Source organism: Triticum urartu, unplaced genomic scaffold (assembly GCF_003073215.2).
Source record: "Triticum urartu cultivar G1812 unplaced genomic scaffold, Tu2.1 TuUngrouped_contig_4398, whole genome shotgun sequence".
Taxonomy (NCBI): Eukaryota; Viridiplantae; Streptophyta; class Magnoliopsida; order Poales; family Poaceae; genus Triticum; species Triticum urartu.
Window position 1 is genome coordinate 1 of NW_024114983.1, and position 5,868 is coordinate 5,868.

General features: G+C 47.9%; 2 non-coding genes across 2 annotated transcripts; both read right to left on the reverse strand.

Annotated features, from left to right (window-relative positions):
• Positions 1-490: 490 nt before the first annotated feature.
• Positions 491-687, reverse strand: LOC125527764. Its single transcript, XR_007292265.1, has one exon. It is a non-coding gene; the product is annotated as a U2 spliceosomal RNA (small nuclear RNA).
• Positions 688-1,920: 1,233 nt separating this feature from the next.
• Positions 1,921-2,117, reverse strand: LOC125527763. Its single transcript, XR_007292264.1, has one exon. It is a non-coding gene; the product is annotated as a U2 spliceosomal RNA (small nuclear RNA).
• Between the last annotated feature and the right edge of the window lie 3,751 nt (positions 2,118-5,868).

Here is a 5,868-nt window from a genome sequence, read left to right on the forward strand (position 1 = left end):
TGCACCGCACCTCCGGCGGCATCGACTCCGACGACGGCGTCGCAGCCACTACCGTTGTGCTAGTTGGTGTGCTTGGAGCGCGAGTGGGCGTTGCATGGGTTTTTTCTCTGTTGGAGCGAAGAGAGTGGGTTGAGGGGAAGTACGTTTCGCGGGACAGCAAGCAACCGGCTACGATGTACACGATCGGACTGTTATCAAGGCGGCTTATAACTACGAACTATCAACCGACTTACGCCTAGCACCCGCCTTTGTTTTCGCAGGTAACTGCCACAACAACTTTTTATGCAAACAAAATAGAATACTAGTTGATTTGTTAGACTTTTCTACAGCCATGTGATTGTTTCTTTCTTTTGGAAAAGTTGTATTCATAAATTGAACATTGCTGTGCACGTACACATGTACTATACAGATTGAGTTTCAAAGCAATGAAAGATATAATAAAAAATTAGCTTGATTCTGTAAGATATAATAAATTCTTAACTTGATTTGGTTGGGGTGCACCGGGCCAGGGCAGCAGTGCAACGCCCAAGCAACACGTATGGACCCCAGCAGCAAGCTACTATGATGGACCCACCTTTATAAAAAATAAATTTAATATCATTGTAAGGATGTATCCCACATATCAGATATTAAACTGATAACAATAGATACTACATTTGATCTTAGCGAAAAGACCGAGAAAGGTATGAGTTGAACTGCTGCCATGCCCCTTTGTTTGTACCCTCCTCGCCTGGTCGTCCCCTCCTTGCCAAGTGAGGTGTTACTAAACGAGTTGCTCGCCCCTCGCGCCTGTGGTGCGTAATGCGGATGGTGCTATGCCATCGAGCGAGCCAGCCCCTTGCGTGGGCCTAAACAAAGGAGGCCTTTTTGCCGAGGCCTGTATTACCGGCCTGATCAGCGCCTGGCCGAGGCCCGCTCCTCTTGTCTCAAAAAAGGAAATCCAAGTGGTGCTCTGCTTCCTCTGCCTCGCCATGTCGTTCCCCGGCGCGGTGCTGGCGTCGCTGGTGACGGTGAGGAAGCAATGGCAGGCCGGGTCAACCAGGAGTACGTGCTAGCGCTACAATGGCCGGGCACCATTTGCCGCCCGACCAACCACCGCTGCCGATCGGTGCCCCTTTTGCCGAGGCCTGTATTACCGGCCTGATCAGCGCCTGGCCGAGGCCCGCTCCTCTTGTCTCAAAAAAGGAAATCCAAGTGGTGCTCTGCTTCCTCTGCCTCGCCATGTCGTTCCCCGGCGCGGTGCTGGCGTCGCTGGTGACGGTGAGGAAGCAATGGCAGGCCGGGTCAACCAGGAGTACGTGCTAGCGCTACAATGGCCGGGCACCATTTGCCGCCAGACCAACCACTGCTGCCGATCGGTGCCCATTCACTTCCCTTCCTTCCTTACTCACGCATTCTCCCCTCATAGAGAATTTCCTCTCTTCCGGCTTTCTCCCTTTGTGTGAGTTCTGCAGATCGGACCCTCTCAACTGGTTCACAACCCGTAAGCACACGATCCTTCGTGTAATTTTGTGATGATAATGAAATCGTAGCCACGAATATGTCTTACCATTGCTCCACTCTGCTTGTCCTGAAACACTTTCAATCTCTCGAGTTATGTTTCGAGTTCAGAACCAAATCACATGAAGATACTCACAAGAAAAAAACGGTTGCATGTTTGATACCGGGAATTTATATAGCATGCAATTGCTTTTCTGTTGTTGGCGACCGACATATGGGCTTTGGTGGCAGCAACTACGCCCTACGATGGACCAAAGGTGCTACAAGGCTACCACAAAGCTAGTAGTGCAGACCGTGCCAATGCCAATGAATTTGTTTGCACAACATATACATCATGCTGAGATAAACAATTGGTTCGCCTGACAAACAAACCTAGTTTCAAAATCAGTTGAAGACGATAAAAATTTGAACTTGATTTGATTGTGGTGCGTCAGGCTAAGGCAGTAGTGCAACACCCAGGCGACGCATGTGGACCCCAATAACAAGCTACTGTGATGGGCTCACCCTCATAAAAAATAAATTTAATATCGTTATGGGCACATGGCCCATATATCAAATATTAAACTGATAAGAACAGATACTACACTTGATCTTAGTCAAAAGGCCGAGAAAGGTATGAGTTGAACTGCTGCCCTGCCCCTCTATTTCTATCCTCCTCGCCCTCCCGTCCCCTCATCGCCGAGCAAGGTGGGACTAAACGAGCTGCTCGTCCCTCGCGCCTGCGGTGCCGAGTGCGGACGGTGCAGGAAGACTGAGCCAGCCTCCTGCGTGGGCCTAAACAAAGGAGGGCTTTCTGCCAAGGCATGTGTGTTACCGGCCTGATTAGCGCCTGGCCGAGGCCCGCTCCTTTTGCTGTTCCCATCCAATCCAAGTGTGTACTACCGCTCGCGGAAAAGACACCTGGAGCAAGAGATCCATGGATGATGGTGCTTCAGGATCGGTCACGACCGCTTCTGATCTGGAGGCAATGATGGAAGAACCTGGCTTAAAGGAAGGCGATCTTGAGGATGTCGTGATCGAAGATGAGGAGCTTCTGGCGGAGGCAACGCGCTTGATGGCCATTGCTAGGGTTCACACGGAGAAAACATACAACCAGTACTGGTTCTATAGGAACATGAGAGCTGCTTGGGACTTGGCAAAGGAGGTAAAGATCAGGCCGCTTGAGGAAAACTTGTACACTATGCAATTTGGGTGTTTGGGTGACTGGGAACGGGTGATGGAGGACGGACCATGGACCTTGAAAGGAAAAATTGTAGTTCTAGCTCATTACGATGGATTCACAAAGCCATCGTCAATCGAGCTTAATAATATCGATATCTGGATACAGATCCACGATCTTCCGGATGGCTTCTACCCCAAGATCAAAGCACCGTCAGCTACGGTAGGAGAATTCATCTTTGCTGAACCAAAATCCCAGGACTTCAAAGGGAATTTCGCCAAGGTTCGAGTAAGGATTGATGTGACAAAACCTCTCAAGAATGCAGTCTCACTTGTGATCAAGAAGAAATACATCCTCCAGAGAGTAATATTCAAAGTTAAATACGAACGGCTACCAGATTGGTGCCCATGTGTGGATATCTTGAACATCTGTTTAAAGAGTGTGGCGATGGGGTTCACCCACCGAGGGCATTGGTTTTCAAGGATCTCAGAGCATCATGGTTCAGAGGACCAGGAAGAGGCCTAGGGGAGGGAAGAGGACAAGATGATAGTAATGGCGGGAGAGGAGGCCGTTCTGGTAGAGGACACGGTAGGGGCTCTTCTCAGGCGAATTCTGTTGAAGATGACAGCGAGGAAGACACAGCCAACCCTGCTTCTGATGTGTCCATGAGCGATGTAGACAATAATAGGAAGAGGGGTTATTGCAAGTGACCCCAATTCATCCTTGACATTGGCGCATGCTAGCAGTAATGCAGACAACCCGTTGTTGCTTCCTCCCCCACAGATACTGCCAAGCCCTTCTTCAGTACAAGAGCCGAAGAGAACCAAGCAAAACTCGAGCACAACTGACAAGAACAGTGGAAAGAACACAATGGTGACCAAAAATCTTGATGCGCATTTGGCGGGCTCCCATGGGGGGTCACGCCTAGCGCAATGAGTCTCATGTGCTGGAACTGTCGCAGGATTGGCAAACCTGCGACAGTTAAAGAGCTTCATGAATTAGCGAAGCATTTTTCCCCCTCTGTACTTTGTATCCTTGAAACCCAAATAGAGGGAACTAGAGTCGAAAATATGGCTGGTTCTTTAGGTTATGATAAGAGTTTTGCTGTTAGTAGTTCTGGAAGAAGTGGTGGACTAGGAATTTTTTGGAATGAAGAAATAAAGCTTGATGTTATCGGGTACTCTAAGTATCACATTGATGCAGTCATTAACGATCTAATGGATGTTAAAACAAGGGTTACATTCGTCTATGGAGAAGCCCAAGTGAGCGAAAGATACAAGACCTGGGACACGCTCAGGGGAATTGTCGGCTCTAACAATATACCCTGGCTAGTCTTAGGTGACTTTAACGAGGTGCTCCATGCACATGAACATGATGGAGTTGGAAACAGAAGTCAGGAACAGATGGATGCTTTTAGGAATGCTCTGGATACGTGTGGTCTATTTGATATAGGTTACACTGGAACGGACTGGACCTTTGAACGGAAGGTGGTAGGTGGGTCGTTTACCAAGGTGAGACTGGATAGAGGCGTGGCGAACCCAGCCTGGTCCATCGCTTTCCCCACAGCCACGCTTAAGCACAAGCTAGCAGCAACAAGCGATCACGTTCCACTTCACGTGCAGTACGTGCATGGGGCTGCATGCGAATGGGGCCCGCGCTCCTTTAAATACGAGTTGGCTTGGGAAAGGGACCCCGACTTGGCGCCGCTGGTGCAATCCGCTTGGGCAGTTGGAGCGGGAGATTTTGTGAGTTCCATAAGCGACAAACTCCGGTCGCTTTCATCTGGTTTGGCCAGATGGGACAGAACACATTTTGGCAATGTACGGCGCGAGATCCAACAGCTCCAGCGACAGCTATAGGAGTTATGGGAGATCCCAGGCAGATCGAGTCCTAGTCATGTGGAATTGAAAATAGTTGAGAGATTAACTGAATTATTTCACAGAGAGGAAATCCTTTGGAGACAGCGTGCGCGTATTTAATGGCTAACGTATGGGGATAAGAACACATACTTTTTTCATTTACGGGCGAGTAGACAGAGGAGGAAAAATCAGATAAAATCCCTTTTAAAAGAGGATGGTGTTGCAACAGAAAATGTTCTTGAGATGGAGAGCTTGACCACATCCTTTTATCAGCAGTTGTACACATCGGAAGGAGTCCAAGATATGGCGCAGGTCTTGGACACAGTACCAACCGAAGTTACGCAAAACATGAATGACATGTTAAACGCTCCGTATAGCCATAAAGAAGTGAAGACTGCCTTGTTTCAAATGTTCCCGACAAAGGCACCCGGGCCAGATGGCTTTCTGGCTCATTTTTTCAGCACCATTGGGAAACATGTGGAGATGATGTAACCAAGGCAGTTCTGAAAATTGTGGAGGGCACTGAGTCAGCAGAATGCATCAATGAGACTATTTTGGTCCTCATACCCAAGGTGAAAAATCCTACACACTTGTCTCAATTCCGCCCAATTAGCTTGTGCAACGTTCTATACAAAATTGCTTCGAAGGTGATTTCTAACAGATTGAAAATAGTCCTACCTGATATCATATCAGAAGAACAGTCTGCTTTTGTGCCAGGGAGAATGATCACAGACAACATTATTACAGCCTATGAGTGCTTGCATTTTATGAAGCGCAACAAGGCTAAGAAGAACCAATCTTGCGCCCTCAATCTTGACATGATGAAAGCGTATGATAGGGTGGAATGGTCTTATCTGAGGGCAGTTATGTTGAAGCTGGGTTTCAATGCTCGTTGGGTTGATATAGTGATGAGCCTTGTAACCATGGTCAAATTCTCAATGATGTTCAACGGCAAGAAACTGCAACAATTTGAACCATCTAGAGGAATCAGACAAGGGGATCCAATTTCTCCGTACTTGTTCTTGATAGAAGCAGAGGGCCTTTCGTGCCTCCTCAAATCAAAAAGTGAGTCATCAAATCTAAATGGTTTACAGGTGGCACCTATGGCGCCTCCGGTGAACCATCTCCTATTCACAGATGACAGCCCGTTGTTCTTCAAGGCAAATAGCACGGAGGCAAATGAGGTGTACCATGTTTTGAATACCTACTGTCACGCAACCGGACAACGTATTAACTATGACAAGTCATCTATCTATTTCAGCAAAGGAGTGCCAGACTCGATCAGACAGGAGATAAAGGATACTTTACATGTGCCAAATGAAACCCTTAATGAGAAGTACTTAGGAATGC